Here is a 23,557-nt window from a genome sequence, read left to right on the forward strand (position 1 = left end):
TATTGTATCTCGCCTGTTTAATTAACTTATATATATTTTATTGACCCTAGATTGGACATGCCGTTATTTTGGATTGCTACAGTGTGCTATTTGGGTTGCCCAAGAGGAGTATGGCCTTCGTTGAGTCAGGTTTCCTCAAAAAGCCAAAGATGAACATCTCCTAACTGTGCCTGTTTTAGCTTTATTATTGGGTTCACTCTTGGAGTGCAACACTATCGCCCAGGGCCCCCTTGCCCCCAACCAAACACTATGCCCCATGTCCCCCTCACCCCCAACCAAACACTATGCCCCATGGCACTCACCCCCAACCAAACATTATGCCCCATGTCTCCCTCACCCCAACCAAACACTATGCCCCATGTCCCCCTCACCCCCAACCAAACACTATGCCCCATGTCCCCCTCACCCCCAACCAAACACTATGCCCCATGTCACTCACCCGCAACCAAACACTATGCCCCATGTCCCTCACCCCCCAACCAAACACTATGCCCCATGTCCCCCTCACCACCAACCAAACACTATGCCCCATGGCACTCACCCTCAACCAAACACTATGCCCCATGGCCCCCTTACACCCAAACCAAACACAATGCCCTATGGCCCCCTCACCCCAACCAAACACTATGCCCCATGTCCCTCACCCCCAACCAAACACTATGCCCCATGGCCCCCTCACCCCCAACCAAACACTATGCCCCATGTCCCCCTCACCCCCAACCAAACACTATGCCCCATCTCCCCCTCCCCCCCAACCAAACACTATGCCCCATGTCCCCCTCACCCCCAACCAAACACTATGCCCCATGTCCCCCTCGCCCCCAATCAAACACTATGCCCCATGTCCACCTCACCCCCAACCAAACACTATGCCCCATGTCCTTCACCCCCAACCAAACACTATGCCCCATGGCACTCACCCTCAACCAAACACTATGCCCCATGTCACTCACCCCCAACCAAACACTATGCCCCATGTCACTCACCCCCAACCTAACACTATGCCCCATGTCCCCCTCCCCCCCAACCAAACACTATGCCCCATGTCCCCCTCATCCCCAACCAAACACTATGCCCCATGTCACTCACCCCCAACCAAACACTATGCCCCATGGCCCCCTTACAACCTACAAAACACTATGCCCCATGTCCCTCAACCCCAACCAAACACTATGCCCCATGTCACTCACCCCCATCCAAACACTATGCCCCATATCACTCACCCCCAACCAAACACTATGCCCCATGTCCCCCTCCCCCCAACCAAACACTATGCCCCATGTCCCCCTCCCCCCAACCAAACACTATGCCCCATGTCACTCACCCCCAACCAAACACTATGCCCCATGTCCCCCTCCCCCCAACCAAACACTATGCCCCATGTCCCCCTCATCCCCAACCAAACACTATGCCCCATGTCACTCACCCCCAACCAAACACTATGCCCCATGGCCCCCTTACAACCTACAAAACACTATGCCCCATGTCCCTCAACCCCAACCAAACACTATGCCCCATGTCACTCACCCCCAACCAAACACTATGCCCCATGTCCCTCACCCCCAACCAAACACTATGCCCCATGTCCCCCTCACCCCCAACCAAACACTATGCCCCATGGCACTCACCCCCAACCAAACACTATGCCCCATGGCCCCCTTACACCCAAACCAAACACAATGCCCTATGGCCCCCTCACCCCCAACCAAACACTATGCCCCATGTCCCTCACCCCCAACCAAACACTATGCCCCATGGCCCCCTCACCCCCAACCAAACACTATGCCCCATGGCCTCCTCACCCCCAACCAAACCCCCCACCCCATGGCCCCCTCACCCCCAACCAAACCCCCACCCCCCAAATCAGCACACACAAACCAGCACCAATACAGACCCGAACCCCCACCCTCCCAACTCCAAACCCCCCACCCCCCAACTCAGCACACACACTCTCAAGCATGCACCCATACAGACCCGATCCCCCCACCCCCCAACTCAGCACACACACAAACATGCACCCATAAAGACCCGAACCCCCCCACCCCCAACTCCAAATCCCCCACCCCAGCACACACTCTCAAGCATGCACCCATACAGACCCGAACCCCCCACCCCCCAACTCAGCACACACACAAACATGCACCCATAAAGACCCGAACCCCCACCCCCCAACTCCAAATCCCCTACCCCAACTCAGCACACACACAAACATGCACCCATACAGACCCAAACCCCCACCCCCCAACTCAGCACACACACAAACATGCACCCATAAAGACCCGAACCCCCACCCCCCAACTCCAAACCCCCCACCCCCCAACTCAGCACACAAACTCTCAAGCATGCACCCATACAGACCCGAACCCCTCAGCCCCCAACTCAGCACACACACACAAACATGCACATATAAAGACCCGAACCCCCACCCCCCAACTCCAAACCCCCCACCCCCCAACTCAGCACACACACAAACATGCACCCATACAGACCCAAACCCCCACCCCCCAACTCAGCACACACACAAACATGCACCCATAAAGACCCGAACCCCCCCAACCCCCCAAATCAGCACACACACAAACATGCACCCATACACACCCGAACCCCCACCCCCCAACTCAACACTCAAAAAACATTCAAATCAAAACATTCATACACATCCGACACCCCCTCCACCCCTGCATCTCAACATACACACAAAATACATTCAAATCCAAACATTCATACACATCCGACACGCCCCCCCACCCCCGCATCTCAACATACACACAAAATACATTCAAATACAAACATTCATACACATCCGACATGGCCCCCCACCCCCGCATCTCAATATACACACAAAATACATTCAAATACAAACATTCATACACATCCAACACCCCCCCCACCCCCGCATCTCAACATACTCACAAAATACATTCAAATACAAACATTCATACACATCCGACACCCCCTCCACCCCCGCATCTCAGCATACACACAAAATACATTCAAATACAAACATTCATACACATCCGACACACCCCCCACCCCCGCATCTCAACATACACACAAAATACATTCAAATACAAACATTCATACACATCCGACACACCCCCCACCCCCCCATCTCAACATACACACAAAATACATTCAAATACAAACATTCATACACATCCGACACACCCCCCACCCCCGCATCTCAACATACACACAAAATACATTCAAATACAAACATTCATACACATCCGACACACTCCCCCACCCCCGCATCTCAACATACACACACAAACATAAAGCAAAACAAACACAAACAGAGCACTTACCGGAGACGTGCTGGAAGGCAGGTAAGCGGCAGGTAAGCTGGAACGCTGGAATCGTACTACGGCTGGCGTGGCCAGCAAGGCTGAAATGCCTTCCGGCATCAAGCCTTACTGGCCACGCCAGCCGTAGGGCTGGCCCTCCATTGGTGCAGCACACACGCATTACGTGGCTCGTAGGAGCGACGTGGTGTGCTGAGCCAATGAGGGCCAGTGTTTTGTCCGGCCCGGAAGACAACAAAGACTTTCCTAATGGAGGGTGGCCGCGGGCCGCCCTCCATTAGGAAAGTCTTTGTGCCTCGCGGGCCGGACAAAAGAGCATGGCGGGCCGCAACTGGCCCGCGGGCCGTATGTTGTGCACCCATGGGCTAGATGGTAACTCTACCTCGGTTGGGACCAGATTAAACATAAAACAGGATAACCACTTGTGTTAGTGTGAGTTAACCCCAGGGAGGCAGGGGATGCGAATTACCATAGGTGCATACAGGCTTTGATATCTTGCACTCCCCACAATCAAAAGGTATTGGGGTGTTCCGGGAGGGGCTAGATAGAGCCTCTACAATGGTTGGGACCAGAATAAACATAAAACAGGATGACCACTTGTGTCATTGTGAGTTAACCCCAGGGAGACAGGGAATGCAAATAACGATAGGTGCATTCAGGCCATGATACCTTGCACCCCCACAATCAAAAGGTATGGGTGTCCAGGGAGGGGTTAGATGGAGCCTCCTTATTGGTTGGTACCAGATTAAACATAAAACAGGATGACCACTTGTGTCAGTGTAAATTACCCCCAAGGAGGTAAGGGATACGAATTACCATAGGTGCGTTCAGGCCATGATAACTTACATCCCCACTATTAAAAGGTATGGGGTTGTCCAGGGAAGGGATAGATGGTGCCTCTACATTGGTTGGGACCTGAGTAAATATAAAACAGGGTGACCAATTGTGTTAGTGTGAATTAACCTGAGCGAGTCAGGGGATGCGAATTACTGTAGGTCCGTTCAGGCCGTGATATCTTGCAACCCCCACTATCAAAATTGTTTGTACTGTTCTTGCAAGTGTATGAATGCTGTACCTCTAGTACATGTGCATAGTATTCAACGTTATGACGTGCGGTATGTCAGGGCAAAATAGTTTTGATGTAGTGGTGCACATAGGTCTGATATAATGTCCTCTCTCAACATAATGGAATATTCTCTGCAGGCACCCGAAGGCAGGGGATGCAAATTACCATAGGCGCGTTCAGGCCATGGTATCTTGCACCCCCACAATCAAACGGTATTGGGGTGTTCCGGGAGGGGCTAGATGGTGCCTCTACATTGGTTGGGACCAGAATAAACACAAAATACGATGACCACTTGTGTCACTGTAAATGAACCACAGGACGGCAGGGGAGGCGAAATACCATAGGTGCGTTCAGGCCATAGTATCCTGCACCCCCCACAATCAAAAGGTATTGGGGTGTTCCGGGAGGGGCTAGATGGTGCCTCTACATTAGTTAGGACCAGAATAAACACAAAACAGGATGACCACTTGTGTCACTGTAAATTAACCATAGGAAGGCAGGGGATGCGAATTACCATAGGCGCGTTCAGGCCATGATATATTGCACCCCCACAATCAAAAGGTATGGGGGTGTCCAGGGAGGAGATAGATGGTGCTGATACATTAGTTGGGACCTGGGTAAATACAAAATAGGATGACCACTTGTGTTAGTGAGAATTACCCCAAGAGAAATAGGGGGTGCAAATTACCATAGGTGCAATCAGGCCATGATATATTGCACCCCCACAATCAAAAGGTATGGGGTGTCCAGCGAGGGGCTAGATCAGGGGTGCACAACTGATTTTGACAGAGGGCCGAAAGTACCTTACATGAGGGCTATAGTGGGCCGAAAAGTAAATGTGGGCGGGGCGGTAGGCGGGGCGTGGCAGGAGGCTTTTTAAACCCCCAAGTTGTACTAAACACATGGAAAAAGAATGTTTTTGAGGGGTAACGATTTTTATTTGCATTTCAAACTTACATTTTGTACTACACATTTTCCATTGTTATAATTTATTTCTATTTAGTTATTGTATCTCGCCTGTTTAATTAACTTATATATATTTTATTGACCCTAGATTGGACATGCCGTTATTTTGGACTGCTACAGTGTGCTATTTGGGTTGCCCAAGAGGAGTATGGCCTTCGTTGAGTCAGGTTTCCTCAAAAAGCCAAAGATGAACATCTCCTAACTGTGCCTGTTTTAGCTTTATTATTGGGTTCACTCTTGGAGTGCAACACTATGCCCCAGGGCCCCCTTGCCCCCAACCAAACACTATGCCCCATGTCCCCCTCACCCCCAACCAAACACTATGCCCCATGGCACTCACCCCCAACCAAACATTATGCCCCATGTCCCCCTCACCCCAACCAAACACTATGCCCCATGTCCCCCTCACCCCCAACCAAACACTATGCCCCATGTCCCCCTCACCCCCAACCAAACACTATGCCCCATGTCACTCACCCCCAACCAAACACTATGCCCCATGTCCCTCACCCCCCAACCAAACACTATGCCCCATGTCCCCCTCACCCCCAACGAAACACTATGCCCCATGGCACTCACCCTCAACCAAACACTATGCCCCATGGCCCCCTTACACCTAAACCAAACACAATGCCCTATGGCCCCCTCACCCCAACCAAACACTATGCCCCATGTCCCTCACCCCCAACCAAACACTATGCCCCATGGCCCCCTCACCCCCAACCAAACAGTATGCCCCATGTCCCCCTCACCCCCAACCAAACACTATGCCCCATCTCCCCCTCCCCACCAACCAAACACTATGCCCCATGTCCCCCTCACCCCCAACCAAACACTATGCCCCATGTCCCCCTCACCCCCAACCAAACACTATGCCCCATGTCCCCCTCACCCCCAACCAAACACTATGCCCCATGTCCCCCTCACCCCCAACCAAACACTATGCCCCATGGCACTCACCCTCAACCAAACACTATGCCCCATGTCACTCACCCCCAATCAAACACTATGCCCCATGTCACTCACCCCCAACCAAACACTATGCCCCATGGCCCCCTTACAACCTACAAAACACTATGCCCCATGTCCCTCACCCCCAACCAAACATTATGCCCCATGTCCCCCTCCCCCCCAACCAAACACTATGCCCCATGTCCCCCTCCCCCCAACCAAACACTATGCCCCATGTCACTCACCCCCAACCAAACACTATGCCCCATGGCCCCCTTACAACCTACAAAACACTATGCCCCATGTCCCTCACCCCCAACCAAACACTATGCCCCATGTCCCCCTCACCCCCAACCAAACACTATGCCCCATGGCACTCACCCCCAACCAAACACTATGCCCCATGGCCCCCTTACACCCAAACCAAACACAATGCCCTATGGCCCCCTCACCCCCAACCAAACACTATGCCCCATGTCCCTCACCCCCAACCAAACACTATGCCCCATGGCCCCCTCACCCCCAACCAAACACTATGCCCCATGGCCTCCTCACCCCCAACCAAACCCCCCACCCCATGGCCCCCTCACCCCCAACCAAACCCCCACCCCTCAAATCAGCACACACAAACCAGCACCAATACAGACCCGAACCCCCACCCCCCAACTCCAAACCCCCCACCCCCCAACTCAGCACACACACTCTCAAGCATGCACCCATACAGACCCGAACCCCCCACCCCCCAACTCAGCACACACACAAACATGCACCCATAAAGACCCGAACCCCCCCACCCCCCCAACTCCAAATCCCCCAGCCCAGCACACACTCTGAAGCATGCACCCATACAGACCCGAACTCCCCACCCCCCAACTCAGCACACACACAAACATGCACCCATAAAGACCCGAACCCCCACCCCCCAACTCCAAATCCCCCACCCCCAACTCAGCACACACACAAACATGCACCCATACAGACCCAAACCCCCACCCCCCAACTCAGCACACACACAAACATGCACCCATAAAGACCCGAACCCCCACCCCCCAACTCAGCACACACACTCTCAAGCATGCACCCATACAGACCCAAACCCCCCACCCCCCAACTCAGCACACACACACAAACATGCACCCATAAAGACCCGAACCCCCACCCCCCAACTCCAAACCCCCCACCCCCCAACTCAGCACACACACAAACATGCACCCATACAGACCCAAACCCCCACCCCCCAACTCAGCACACACACAAACATGCACCCATAAAGACCCAAACCCCCCCAACCCCCCAAATCAGCACACACACAAACATGCACCCATACACACCCGAACCCCCACCCCCCAACTCAACACACAAAAAACATGCAAATCAAAACATTCATACCCATCCGACACCCCCTCCACCCCGCATCTCAACATACACACAAAATACATTCAAATCCAAACATTCATACACATCCGACACGCCCCCCCACCCCCGCATCTCAACATACACACAAAATACATTCAAATACAAACATTCATACACATCCGACATGGCCCCCCACCCCCGCATCTCAATATACACACAAAATACATTCAAATACAAACATTCATACACATCCGACACCCCCCCACCCCCGCATCTCAACATACACACAAAATACATTCAAATACAAACATTCATACACATCCGACACCCCCTCCACCCCCGCATCTCAGCATACACACAAAATACATTCAAATACAAACATTCATACACATCCGACACACCCCACACCCCCGCATCTCAACATACACACAAAATACATTCAAATACAAACATTCATACACATCCGACACACCCCCCACCCCCGCATCTCAACATACACACAAAATACATTCAAATACAAACATTCATACACATCCGACACACCCCCCACCCCCGCATCTCAACATACACACAAAATACATTCAAATACAAACATTCATACACATCCGACACACTCCCCCACCCCCGCATCTCAACATACACACACAAACATAAAGCAAAACAAACACAAACAGAGCACTTACCGGAGACGTGCTGGAAGGCAGGTAAGCGGCAGGTAAGCTGGAACGCTGGAATCGTACTACGGCTGGCGTGGCCAGCAAGGCTGAAATGCCTTCCGGCATCAAGCCTTACTGGCCACGCCAGCCGTAGGGCTGGCCCTCCATTGGTGCAGCACACACGCATTACGTGGCTCGTAGGAGCGACGTGGTGTGTGTGTGCTGAGCCAATGAGGGCCAGTGTTTTGTCCGGCCCGGAAGACAACAAAGACTTTCCTAATGGAGGGTGGCCGCGGGCCGCCCTCCATTAGGAAAGTCTTTGTGCCTCGCGGGCCGGACAAAAGAGCATGGCGGGCCGCAACTGGCCCGCGGGCCGTATGTTGTGCACCCATGGGCTAGATGGTAACTCTACCTCGGTTGGGACCAGATTAAACATAAAACAGGATAACCACTTGTGTTAGTGTGAGTTAACCCCAGGGAGGCAGGGGATGCGAATCACCATAGGTGCATACAGGCTTTGATATCTTGCACTCCCCACAATCAAAAGGTATTGGGGTGTTCCGGGAGGGGCTAGATAGAGCCTCTACAATGGTTGGGACCAGAATAAACATAAAACAGGATCACCACTTGTGTCATTGTGAGTTAACCCCAGGGAGACAGGGAATGCAAATAACGATAGGTGCATTCAGGCCATGATACCTTACACCCCCACAATCAAAAGGTATGGGTGTCCAGGGAGGGGTTAGATGGAGCCTCCTTATTGGTTGGTACCAGATTAAACATAAAACAGGATGACCACTTGTGTCAGTTTAAATTACCCCCAAGGAGGTAAGGGATACGAATTACCATAGGTGCGTTCAGGCCATGATACCTTACATCCCCACTATTAAAAGGTATGTGGTTGTCCAGGGAAGGGATAGATGGTGCCTCTACATTGGTTGGGACCTGAGTAAATATAAAACAGGGTGACCACTTGTGTTAGTGTGAATTAACCTGAGCGAGTCAGGGGATGCGAATTACTGTAGGTCCGTTCAGGCCGTGATATCTTGCACCCCCCACTATCAAAATTGTTTGTACTGTTCTTGCAAGTGTATGAATGCTGTACCTCTGGTACATGTGCATAGTATTCAACGTTATGACGTGCGGTATGTCAGGGCAAAATAGTTTTGATGTAGTGGTGCACATAGGTCTGATATAATGTCCTCTCTCAACATAATGGAATATTCTCTGCAAGCACCCGAAGGCAGGGGATGCAAATTACCATAGGGGCGTTCAGGCCATGGTATCTTGCACCCCCACAATCAAACGGTATTGGGGTGTTCCGGGAGGGGCTAGATGGTGCCTCTACATTGGTTGGGACCAGAATAAACACAAAACACAATGACCACTTGTGTCACTGTAAATGAACCACAGGAAGGCAGGGGAGGCCAAATACCATAGGTGCGTTCAGGCCATAGTATCCTGCACCCCCCACAATCAAAAGGTATTGGGGTGTTCCGGGAGGGGCTAGATGGTGCCTCTACATTGGTTAGGACCAGAATAAACACAAAACAGGATGACCACTTGTGTCACTGTAAATTAACCATAGGAAGGCAGGGGATGTGAATTACCATAGGCGCGTTCAGGCCATGATATATTGCACCCCCACAATCAAAAGGTATGGGGGTGTCCAGGGAGGAGATAGATGGTGCTGATACATTAGTTGGGACCTGGGTAAATACAAAACAGGATGACCACTTGTGTTAGTGAGAATTACCCCAAGAGAAATAGGGGATGCAAATTACCATAGGTGCAATCAGGCCATGATATATTGCACCCCCACAATCAAAAGGTATGGGGTGTCCAGCGAGGGGCTAGATCAGGGGTGCACAACTGATTTTGACAGAGGGCCGAAAGTACCTTACATGAGGGCTATAGTGGGCCGAAAAGTAAATGTGGGCGGGGCGGTAGGCGGGGCGTGGCAGGAGGCTTTTTAAACCCCCAAGTTGTACTAAACACATGGAAAAAGAATGTTTTTGAGGGGTAACGATTTTTATTTGCATTTCAAACTTACATTTTGTACTACACATTTTCCATTGTTATAATTTATTTCTATTTAGTTATTGTATCTCGCCTGTTTAATTAACTTATATATATTTTATTGACCCTAGATTGGACATGCCGTTATTTTGGACTGCTACAGTGTGCTATTTGGGTTGCCCAAGAGGAGTATGGCCTTCGTTGAGTCAGGTTTCCTCAAAAAGCCAAAGATGAACATCTCCTAACTGTGCCTGTTTTAGCTTTATTATTGGGTTCACTCTTGGAGTGCAACACTATGCCCCAGGGCCCCCTTGCCCCCAACCAAACACTATGCCCCATGTCCCCCTCACCCCCAACCAAACACTATGCCCCATGGCACTCACCCCCAACCAAACATTATGCCCCATGTCCCCCTCACCCTAACCAACCACTATGCCCCATGTCCCCCTCACCCCCAACCAAACACTGTGCCCCATGTCCCCCTCACCCCCAACCAAACACTATGCCCCATGTCACTCACCCCCAACCAAACACTATGCCCCATGTCCCTCACCCCCCAACCAAACACTATGCCCCATGTCCCCCTCACCCCCAACCAAACACTATGCCCCATGGCACTCACCCTCAACCAAACACTATGCCCCATGGCCCCCTTACACCCAAACCAAACACAATGCCCTATGGCCCCCTCACCCCAACCAAACACTATGCCCCATGTCCCTCACCCCCAACTAAACACTATGCCCCATGGTCCCCTCACCCCCAACCAAACACTATGCCCCATGTCCCCCTCACCCCCAACCAAACACTATGCCCCATCTCCCCCTCCCCCCCAACCAAACACTATGCCCCATGTCCCCCTCACCCCCAACCAAACACTATGCCCCATGTCCCCCTCACCCCCAACCAAACAATATGCCCCATGTCCCCCTCACCCCCAACCAAACACTATGCCCCATGTCCCCCTCACCCCCAACCAAACACTATGCCCCATGGCACTCACCCTCAACCAAACACTATGCCCCATGTCACTCACCCCCAACCAAACACTATGCCCCATGTCCCCCCCCAACCAAACACTATGCCCCATGTCCCCCTCATCCCCAACCAAACACTATGCCCCATGTCACTCACCCCCAACCAAACACTATGCCCCATGTCACTCACCCCCAACCAAACACTATGCCCCATGTCCCCCTCCCCCCCAACCAAACACTATGCCCCATGTCCCCCTCCCCCCCAACCAAACACTCTGCCCCATGTCACTCACCCCCAACCAAACACTATGCCCCATGGCCCCCTTACAACCTACAAAACACTATGCCCCATGTCCCTCACCCCCAACCAAACACTATGCCCCATGTCCCCCTTACCCCCAACCAAACACTATGCCCCATGGCACTCACCCCCAACCAAACACTATGCCCCATGGCCCCCTTACACCCAAACCAAACACAATGCCCTATGGCCCCCTCACCCCCAACCAAACACTATGCCCCATGTCCCTCACCCCCAACCAAACACTGTGCCCCATGGCCCCCTCACCCCCAACCAAACACTATGCCCCATGGCCTCCTCACCCCCAACCAAACCCCCGACCCCATGGCCCCCTCACCCCCAACCAAACCCCCACCCCCCAAATCAGCACACACAAACCAGCACCAATACAGACCTGAACCCCCACCCCCCAACTCCAAACCCCCCACCCCCCAACTCAGCACACACACTCTCAAGCATGCACCCATACAGACCCGATCCCCCCACCCCCCAACTCAGCACACACACAAACATGCACCCATAAAGACCCGAACCCCCCCACCCCAACTCCAAATCCCCCACCCCAGCACACACTCTCAAGCATGCACCCATACAGACCCGAACCCCCCACCCCCCAACTCAGCACACACACAAACATGCACCCATAAAGACCCGAACCCCCACCCCCCAACTCCAAATCCCCAACCCCCAACTCAGCACACACACAAACATGCACCCATACAGACCCAAACCCCCACCCCCCAACTCAGCACACACACAAACGTGCTGAAAGACCCGAACCCCCACCCCCCAACTCCAAACCCCCCACCCCCCAACTCAGCACACACACTCTCAAGCATGCACCCATACAGACCCGAACCCCCCACCCCCCAACTCAGCACACACACACAAACATGCACCCATAAAGACCCGAACCCCCACCCCCCAACTCCAAACCCCCCACCCCCCAACTCAGCACACACACAAACATGCACCCATACAGACCCAAACCCCCACCCCCCAACTCAGCACACACACAAACATGCACCCATAAAGACCCGAACCCCCCCAATCCCCCAAATCAGCACACACACAAACATGCACCCATACACACCCGAACCCCCACCCCCCAACTCAACACACAAAAAACATTCAAATCAAAACATTCATACACATCCGACACCCCCTCCACCCCCGCATCTCAACATACACACAAAATACATTCAAATCCAAACATTCATACACATCCGACACGCCCCGCCACCCCCGCATCTCAACATACACACAAAATACATTCAAATACAAACATTCATACACATCCGACACCGCCTCCACCCCCGCATCTCAGCATACACACAAAATACATTCAAATACAAACATTCATACACATCCGACACACCCCCCACCCCCGCATCTCAACATACACACAAAATACATTCAAATACAAACATTCATACACATCCGACACACCCCCCACCCCCGCATCTCAACATACACACAAAATACATTCAAATACAAACATTCATACACATCCGACACGCCCCCCACCCCCGCATCTCAACATACACACAAAATACATTCAAATACAAACATTCATACACATCCGACACACTCCCCCACCCCCGCATCTCAACATACACACACAAACATAAAGCAAAACAAACACAAACAGAGCACTTACCGGAGACGTGCTGGAAGGCAGGTAAGCGGCAGGTAAGCTGGAACGCTGGAATCGTACTACGGCTGGCGTGGCCAGCAAGGCTGAAATGCCTTCCGGCATCAAGCCTTACTGGCCACGCCAGCCGTAGGGCTGGCCCTCTATTGGTGCAGCACACACACATTACGTGGCTCGTAGGAGCGACGTGGTGTGTGTGTGCTGAGCCAATGAGGGCCAGTGTTTTGTCCGGCCCGGAAGACAACAAAGACTTTCCTAATGGAGGGTGGCCGCGGGCCGCCCTCCATTAGGAAAGTCTTTGTGCCTCGCGGGCCGGACAAAAGAGCATGGCGGGCCGCAACTGGCCCACGGGCCGTATGTTGTGCACCCATGGGCTAGATGGTAACTCTACCTCGGTTGGGACCAGATTAAACATAAAACAGGATAACCACTTGTGTTAGTGTGAGTTAACCCCAGGGAGGCAGGGGATGCGAATTACCATAGGTGCATACAGGCTTTGATATCTTGCACTCCCCACAATCAAAAGGTATTGGGGTGTTCCGGGAGGGGCTAGATAGAGCCTCTACAATGGTTGGGACCAGAATAAACATAAAACAGGATGACCACTTGTGTCATTGTGAGTTAACCCCAGGGAGACAGGGAATGCAAATAACGATAGGTGCATTCAGGCCATGATACCTTGCACCCCCACAATCAAAAGGTATGGGTGTCCAGGGAGGGGTTAGATGGAGCCTCCTTATTGGTTGGTACCAGATTAAACATAAAACAGGATGACCACTTGTGTCAGTGTAAATTACCCCCAAGGAGGTAAGGGATACGAATTACCATAGGTGCGTTCAGGCCATGATAACTTACATCCCCACTATTAAAAGGTATGGGGTTGTCCAGGGAAGGGATAGATGGTGCCTCTACATTGGTTGGGACCTGAGTAAATATAAAACAGGGTGACCACTTGTGTTAGTGTGAATTAACCTGAGCGAGTCAGGGGATGCGAATTACTGTAGGTCCGTTCAGGCCGTGATATCTTGCACCCCCCACTATCAAAATTGTTTGTACTGTTCTTGCAAGTGTATGAATGCTGTACCTCTGGTACATGTGCATAGTATTCAACGTTATGACGTGCGGTATGTCAGGGCAAAATAGTTTTGATGTAGTGGTGCACATAGGTCTGATATAATGTCCTCTCTCAACATAATGGAATATTCTCTGCAGGCACGGGTGAAGATGGGTGGGGGACCATTTCAGCATGATGGTGGGGGCTCCCCTTGCTTAGAGCAGAAATCAGTCTGAGGCTCCTGTGGGGTGGAGGGCATACATTATAATGGAGGTAAAAATTAGGTTAATAGACGCCAATTATCGCGAGGCAGCAGGGAGCTGAAAACACTGAATGACCGCTGAATAGTTGTGAATGATCCTTCTTCATAAGAAAGTGGCTGACGTGGAGGAAACAGTGTTGAAAGTAGGTGATAATATTTCTGTTTTCCTTAATGGGGCTCCAGCAGCAGCTTGTAAGGAGAGCACTGCAAAGCACACACTATAACGGCCATAAAGTGAGCAATATATGAAGGAATATATTGCTTTGTTATCATACTGCTGAGTGGCAATATGGAGGCTGTTGCTGGCGGCCCCCTGAGGCTCGAGGCCCCTTTCATTTGAAAAAGTTGAAAGGCCATGCCGCCGTCCATGATTCTCTACTAATGTGCTGTCCTTGTTGCTTACTAACAAAGTATACAGCAAACATGGCTGGGAAGAACCTAGCAGCTACGCACCAGGGCTATACAGCCGCAGAGTCCTGTTAACATAAAACGATAAGTTCATAACTGGTTTACAAATGCACAAGTCCACGCTGAGCTAAATACAACTCTTCCATTGGCCTGGATGTGGACGTTTGGCAGTAGATTGTGTTGATGCAGAGCTTGCTTGGTGCCCCATCTTTCCTCCAAGACTAGCTTGCAGAGTTTAAGTAAAAGGTGTTACATGCAGACGTAATGTTCTAGTTCCTGCGCACTGGTTGTTTTGAAGGGCTATTCCTGGCACCTTTGCTCCCAATGTTTGGTCCAACTCTCAGAGGCTCAATATCCTTGCATAACAGGACATAGCCGAGTGTGGGGCAGTATTCTGGAGGGCTCGAGCAACTTCAGGGGCTGGGAGCAACTGGGGAAAACATGTAATGTTGGTTCTACCACAGTTACTTGCTGTTGAGACTATGGGCCTCATTACAAGTTTGCCAGTCCGGAAACAATGGTACCGGTAAGCTTGCCGGTACCGTTGTTTTCAGACCGGCAAACTCCGAGTGGGTCACCCGCTCGCAGACCTTGACGGATGCACCGGCAACACAGTGTTGGGCCATCCGTCCTCCCCATTTTCCGGCACCCTGCCGTAGGGACCGCCAGGGCTGTAATGCCCCGGTAAGTCCCCATTGCCGGGCACTGGAACAAAAATGACTCTGGCGGCAGCCGTGCCGTTTTTACCGGCACGACTACCGCCAGACTCATAAGGAGGCCCTATGTCTGCCTGTCAAATCAAGTGATACAAGACTGGGGGAGGGCCAGTGCAGCAGTAATGCAATTCTATGTGAGAGTATTGGGGCCACTAGCAGAGGAGCACCAGGGTACACTAATTTGTCCCTATACTTATTAAAACTGTCATATTGTAAGGGTGTAAACGTAATCACTTATGAGCACTCCAACTTTTGCAGTTGAAGTCAGTGGGCCTCATTATGAGTGTGCCGGTCCGGTAACAATGGTACTGGTAAGTCTACTGGCATAGTTGTTACCGGACGGCACACTACGAGTCTGCAGGCGGGTGCAATCCGGCCCGCCAGGGTCAGACCTGACCAGAAAGGCACCCGCCAGCAGACTTTCACAGAAGCCGGTGCTTCTGTCATCCCCATTCCCATTGAGTCTTATGGGACTCAATGGGAATGGGGATTTACCATTTACCGGCGCCTGACTTCCTGGTGTTTATGGCAAGCCAGGTGCCGGTAAATTTTGCAAGTCCGACGGCAACCCGCCGGCAGCACGGCACGGTTTACGCCAGACTTGTAATGAGGCCCAGTGTGAGATTACATTATTTGCCCAGGGTCACACACTTTCGCTAAACAGCGAAGCAGGGATTTTAAACCACTGTGCAATTTGGGCACGGCCACCTTCTTCCATGCTTTACTTGGAACAAATATTTAAGTTTTGGTGTCAAGACCTACAATAATACTGTCCTATAGAGATTATTTGTAAAATCCACAAATTGCATAATAAACCATCATGACAACCTGTAAATCTTTATAGTAGCATGTTAGGCCAAAATAATATCAGCGTACCGTTATTTTCCACATCCTGAATGGAAAACTATAAAATGCCAAAGGCAAAATATCCATTTACCCACTTTATTTTCAGCGCTTTCAGACACACAATAAAAGAGGCGTAAAAAACTCACTTAGGTTTGGAGATTTGTCACAAACCTCCAGCGTGTTGTCATGTATGGTTTTAAGAACATTCAACTAAGGACATGAAAGCACACTTTACGTTTTGGGATATAAAGCTAAGGCGTTATGGGTGAAAACATTTTCAAATGGTGCTTTATTGTGCTGCTAGCTTTAAATGTCACAGATTTGCACGGTAACTGGGGGTCTTTCAGTTGGAAAGTCACCATCATGCATAAGAAAGCCTCTACTGCTTATGATACAAGAAACGCGTTGGGGTTATTACTGTGTGTCTCAGGGGGGCTGTGACATTGGGAAACGGGTAGTGCTTGATGAGTCGAGCAGATAGTAGATCTTCTACAAGCATGCTCCTGATCCTTTGAACTGTTCGCAGCTAACATGTCTTTGTGCTCTTGGTTTGTGTGATATTCTGCATCCCCTACAGACGACAGGAATAGGCAGAGGCGGAGCTACAAAGACATCCCTGGCCAATCACAGGAAGGGAGCTGTCAGAGGGTGGGCTATGCCGCTGTGTTTTCTCATTTTTCATTTTGAAGCTGTTTGTATGGCTGTAGCCATCTGTGGGTGGGGTAATCACAGTGAGCATGGCTCCTAAGATTGCCGAACACTGTTCCCTCAATCTACCATGAGATGCAGGATAGCATACAACACAGGGGTGGAGACGCAGGATCCTCTATCCAAAATGCATGCGTTCTACAACAGAGCTATATCCACTGCTTCATGTTGAGTTTCGAGCCTTTGCCTCACTTCATTTTATTGATACAACGTATAAGGGATGAAGGAGAAAAGTTCACAAAGTGAAATACAAAGTGGTCTTTGTTGTAGTACAACGATTGCTTCTAGTAGATTTGCTGCTCAGCAAGTCGTAGATAAGATATTTATAATTTGAAATACTAGATGTGTGTCATTTTAAATTACTCACACACGTCAGCCACGCTCCCTGGTGGTCTAGTGGTTAGGATTCGGCGCTCTCACCGCCGCGGCCCGGGTTCGATTCCCGGTCAGGGAAGGTGGTTTGTTTTTTTACTACTTGCTTTGGGTATATGGTGTAAAGCGCATAATATTCATCCTATTCATTCATTATTACTTTTATTTCTGATAAAAAAAATACACGTCGAATATTTCAACGTGAGGCAAGTGATACCGAGAACCGGCAAACAGCATTTAAATCAATGTGGTCTTGAAAATGAGAACCCGTTCTTTGTTTATAACCTTTTCAGCGTAATGCCACGGTCAGATAACGCCATTATGTATTTTATTATATGTGAATGAACTGAACAAGTAGATTACTACATAAAGCAAGTATATAAACCGTCCATTTTCATGACCCCCGCCTGCCTTTCTTCCCAGTGGTGTTCCGAATAATGTTACTGTGTTAGGAAGAAAAACGAACGCACTAACTACTTAATTCTGAAACCCATGTCCCATTGGTGTTATTGTGCGAACACAGTCCTTCTGGGAGAAGACAGGCAGAGCAGGCGTTAATTATCTTCATGGGCTAGTTTGTAAGCCAATCAGCTGCCTATTGGAAATCTCTGTAGAGTCTGCAGGAGGCACAACGTGGACGTGGGGACCAATACTTGTTACTTTGTCGAGATCATTGGAAAAAAGGAACGTTGCTTGAGACGTATGGGAGACACTCTCTAGGGATATGGGTCACTGCTACCGGTATGAAGCCCGGATAGCTCAGTCGGTAGAGCATCAGACTTTTAATCTGAGGGTCTAGGGTTCAAGTCCCTATTCGGGCGGTTTCTTTTTTAACCGCCCGAATAGGGCGGTTAATATTTTTTTAAATGAATAAAAGTGAACACAAACTTAACAGTTTGTGTTCACTTTTAAGCATAGAGCCACGGAAGTATTGCTTCGCCTCTCAATAATTCTGGTTTGCGCTACTGGTTATTATGATGTTTGAAATATTATGGTCATAATCTCAGTAGACACAAAATTATAACGTGATCAATGCAGATATGTTTCATATACAAGTAGGGAGAGGTACTGGCACTGTATATCTTAAATCTTGGACGCAGTATGTGGCGTGCCTGGATAATGACTTCCTCCATCAAAATGCATTTGCTCTTGGACTGTATGTAGCACCCATCCCATGCCCTTCTCTGGCATACATTGGGAACACTTTCTCTTAAATTGACAACTGCCCGTTTGTAGCACATTTAAATTGAAAGGACACCGGGCGCTAACTTTAATATTTATGGGGTGGAGAGAAAGCATCATGTCACAACCTTTCACCCAGGTGATGTCATGGAAAGTGACATCACAGCTCCAGCTAAGGGAGTAGGTGGCATTGGTGGCTGGTGGGGATTGGTTCTGCCATGTGGTGCTGGCAAGTTCCTGCCAGGGTCGGCCATCAGATTGGTGTTTAGTGCACTGGTAAGGCCAGGCTGGGCTCTTAATGTCAGAAGTGGGGTGATGGAGGGGACACTTGTAGTTGGCAGCTGTTTTCAAGTTGCTGTTCCTTCCTGCCGTTCAAGGTCTGCCATCTTCTGGGTCCTGTGGCGCTGCCCCGTGACGAGACGCTCACGCGGTGTGACGTTGCACGCCGCCGCGTGCAGTATAAATAAACGGGGCGTTCCCGGACGCATCAGAGCGACCGGGAAGCCCGAACCATAAGGACGTGTGTTGTGTGGTCCTTATGAGTGGCAGGGCTTACGAGCATGGAACGGGGGTCGAGACAAACCCTCAACAGTGGCGACGAGTGGGGGATGATGCCTGGGCCGGGCGGTGACGAAATTAGCAATTTTTCTCCCTGGAACGGAATCGAACTGCATTTTGTTTCGTGCCGTAGGCTGTGCATCACACACGCGGCTGGCGGCCATTTTGTACATGAGGCCGTGGAACTTCACTGAGCTCCGGTTTGGGCTGTGAGTGGCATCCAGGCCTAATTTTTTGGACACACTGCTAGCAGGCAGTTATACCTGCATGCTCATGCCCGATTTTTGATTTTTTTTCAAATCTTGGGTCTCCTATGTCGAGTGTAAGCAAGGAGAGGGGCTACAATGGCTGGGCCTGCATAGCCCATATCTCTTTTCTTGGCTCAATTTTTGGAACTTCTGTACCCACGAGGTGCTGCTGCAGCTGGGGTTATGGTTACTGCTTCATCCCCTTCATCATCAGGCTGGAGAGTTCATTCTCTTCATCCCCTTCATCATCAGTGGAGACTGCTGCAGCGGTGGATCCTCCATTTTCTTCTTCTTCTGGTTCTTCATGTCCTGTTGCTGCGTGTACACATGAGGCAGTCTGGAGAGAGAGACATTAAACCATCATCATCTTCCCCCAGGTTGGACTTTTCAATTGCCTGGGTGGGGCATCAGAACTGTGCAGTGGTGGTGGATGATTGAGTTGCGGCCCCCAAGGTCCAATGTGGGAGTGCCTGTGCGCTCAAACCCATGAGTGGGGCTGGAGATCAAGACGGTGGGCTCCTAGCAGTCCAACAGCTTCCCCAGGACGGCGGACAATCAGCAGCACAACAACAGGTCCCTCTAGCTCCAGCAGGGGGTCAGGCTCCGGTGCCTCCAGTGCCACCACAGGTGGCTGCTCCAAAGCAACTCCCTCAAGCCCAAGTAGGTGGTCAAGCTCTTCTGCCTAAGGCGACGTCGGTGGTACAGCCGATTGCTCAGCAAGGACTTCCCATCATGGCCCAAGCACGAGCCCATGCGGCCCTGCAGCCCATCCCTGAGTTCGACGTATCGGGCCCACCATCCAGCATTGGGCCCCGATGGAAGAGGTGGGTTGATCGCCTTGATATGTACTTTAGGGCCGCACAGGTGACGGATGATGACAGCAGAGTGGCAACTATGCTGTATTCGGCGGGGCCTTCGGTCCAGGAGATTTTTGAGTCGGTTCCACCAGGAGATGGCTCCTATGATGCGGCAAAGACTGCCCTCCAGGCTCACTTTCTGCCTCTTGCCAACTCGGACTATGAAAGATTTGTAATGCTGTCGGCTAAACAGAAGGAAGATGAAACACTGGACACTTTTTATGGACGCCTGCGTCGTCTCTCGCTAGTATGTGCATGGCGAGACGCAGAGGACATGATACGAACTATGCTGATCCAGGTGTGCTCCTCGGGCAAACTCAGAAGACAAGTCCTGAGGGAGCCGGGAATCACCCTGCCCGGCATCCTCGAGCTGGGCTGGTGCCATGAGGTGGCAGAGGCTCGGGCATCCAGGATGGAGGCGGGGTCCCGCTCAGTCAAGTCTGAGGAGGTGTGTGCCATGTGGCGAGGTGGTAGAGGATTGAGAAGACCTGGGGCAGGACCCCTTGACAGAGCAGGAAGAGCGGGTGAATCTTGCCAGAAGTGTGGATACAACCTTCTTCACCCGACTGAGTGTCTGGCGGTGGGAAGAACATGTGGTAGATGTGGACTGCCTGACCATTTCTCGAGGGTGTGCAAGGCAGCCCTGCCCATGATGGTGCCGAGAGGCCCGGCTCGGTCGAGGTTCCAACGCCAAAACCGCCCGCCAAATGTGGCCCAGGTGAACCAAGGCGAGGAAGATGCTGAGGTGGAGGAGGCAGATGAGGAAGAGGAAGAGAACATTTTCTTTGTCTCCAGTGTGGGAATCCTGAGGTGGAAGAACAGGAGACAACCGAGGTGGGGTGGAGGTCAATCACTCGCCAGTCCCGGTCCTGGTAGACACTGGAGCATCGGTCAATGTGATGGCCCGGGGGCATTATAATGCTATGGACTTGCCCCCCAAGCTACTTACACCGAAAGCTTGCATATTTGCGTTTGGGGGACTGGAACCGATCCCACTGGATGGTGCGTTTGTGGCGAAGGTGGAGCATGAGGGCTCGCAGATCAAGGCCCGATTCTACGTAACGCCAGTAAGCAATAACACTCTGTTGAGCTGTGCCGCCGCTGAGGCTCTCGGAATTATCAGCTTCGCCTACTCGGTGTCCCTCAAGGGCATTAACGATCTGCTCGATAAGTATGCCGCTCTCTTCGATGGAATTGGACGGATGACTGGTGACCCAGTGAGGTTGCATATTGATGATTCTGTGCAGCCCATTGCCCTGAAACACCGCAGGGTGCTGTTCCACCTTCGGGAGCAGGTGGACAAGGAACTCGATAACCTTGTGAACCTTGACTTTATTGAGAAGGTGGAGGGCCCGACTCCCTGGGTGTCCCCGATTGTCGTGGCTAGGAAGCCCAAGCAACCTGACTCTGTCTGTATCTGTGTAGACATGAGGCTGCCCAACGAGGCCATTAGGAGGGAGAGGCATCTTACCCCCACTATCAATGACATTATTGCGGAGGTGCAGGGGGCTCGTTTCTTTTCCAAGCTGGACCTCCGGGCGGGCTATCATCGGTAGTCCTCCATCCTGAATCGAGGTACATCACCACATTCACCACTCACCGGGGACTATACCGCTACAAAAGACTGAGCTTCGGAGTGTCCTCAGCAGCGGAAGTCTTTCAAAATATCATTTGAATCGCCCTCGCAGATCTGGAGGGCGTGCTGAACATCAGCGATGATATCTTGGTGTTTGCGAGGACTGAGGTGGACCATCTGAGAAAACTGGCAAAGACATTCGAGAGACTGCAGTCACTGGGCCTCACCCTTCATAGGGACAAATGTGAGTTCCTGCGCCCCTCCATCGAATTCTTCGGATTCGTCTTCAAGGAGGGAGGTGTATCGCCGGACCCTAAGAAGGTCCAGGACATCAAGAAGGCGCAGCCACCCGAGTCAGTGTCCGATGTGAGGAGCTTCCTCGGCATGGTCACTTACTGTGGGCGGTTTATTCAAAACCTTGCCTCCAGGTCTGAACCCCTCGGGGCTCTAACAAAGAAAGAATCCACCTGGCACTCGGGGCCCACTTGAGCAGGCGGCGTTCGAGGACATTAAGGGCGCGCTGACAGCTGAGAACACAATGGCGTTTTTTGACCCGGCATTACCACCGGAGATCATCATGGATGCCAGCCCGTTTGGCCTGGGCGCCGTGCTAACTCAGATAGATCGTGACGGGGGTGTCCGGCCAGTGGCCTATGCCAGCAAAACGCTGTCCGAGACCGAGCAAAGGTATTCACAGATTGAGCGCGAGGCACTGGCGGTTCTCTGGGGCTGCAGGCAATTCCGGCTCTATGTCCTGGGACGCCCGGTGACGGTCGTGACTGACCATAAGCACCTGCTTCCCATTCTGGCAGGGTTGTCGTCAAAGCCACCGGCGAGGATCGAGCGGTGGATGCTCGCTCTTCTGGAGTATGGAGTCACTCTGGTGTATCGACCGGGGGTCAACAATGCAGGGGACTATCTCTCCCGGCATACGGGAGTGCGTGGGGGAGTAGAATATGACACCTGTTCTGAGGAGGCTGATGATCATATCCGAATGGTGGTGGAGGCGGCCATGCCTAACGCAATGCCCCTGTCGGAGCTTGAGGTGGCAGCTGCCGAAGACGAGTGTTTTCAAATCCTAAAGCACTCCATGCAGCAGGGCTCCTGGAAGTCAGTGCTGGAATCCTTAGCAGGGTGGACTCAGGAGGCCAAGACGGGGCTAGAGCAGCTGTGGAAGGTCAAGGAAGAACTGTCCTTCTCGGCGTCGGGCCTGCTGCTCAGAGGTGACCAGATGGTAGTCCCTCAGTCCAAGGTGAAGGAGGTGATCACCCTAGCCCACCAAGGACAACAGGGTGCCGCGAAGACCAAGGCCAGGCTGCGGCTGAAGGTTTGGTTCCCTGAATTAGAGCGGAAGGTCGACGACTTTGTGGCGGCCTGTGTCTGGTGTCAAGCGGCATCGCCCTTACAACGAGAACCTGCCATTGAAGCAATGCCCCGAGGCACGCGACCCTGGGAAGTGGTCCGTGCAGACTTTGGATCGACGGCCATGGGCACCCACTTCCTGGTGATCGTCGATGAA

The 23,557-nt window shown here is 51.7% G+C and overlaps 1 non-coding gene across 1 annotated transcript; it reads left to right on the forward strand.

Annotated features, from left to right (window-relative positions):
* The first annotated feature begins 17,627 nt into the window (after nucleotides 1-17,627).
* On the forward strand, nucleotides 17,628-17,699 carry TRNAE-CUC (transfer RNA glutamic acid (anticodon CUC)). Its single transcript has one exon. It is a non-coding gene; the product is annotated as a tRNA-Glu (tRNA).
* The last annotated feature ends 5,858 nt before the right edge of the window (nucleotides 17,700-23,557 follow it).

This window comes from Ambystoma mexicanum (assembly GCF_040938575.1).
Source record: "Ambystoma mexicanum isolate Mex_15411 chromosome 12 unlocalized genomic scaffold, UKY_AmexF1_1 Mex_chr12_unloc.2, whole genome shotgun sequence".
Classification (NCBI taxonomy): domain Eukaryota; kingdom Metazoa; phylum Chordata; class Amphibia; order Caudata; family Ambystomatidae; genus Ambystoma; species Ambystoma mexicanum.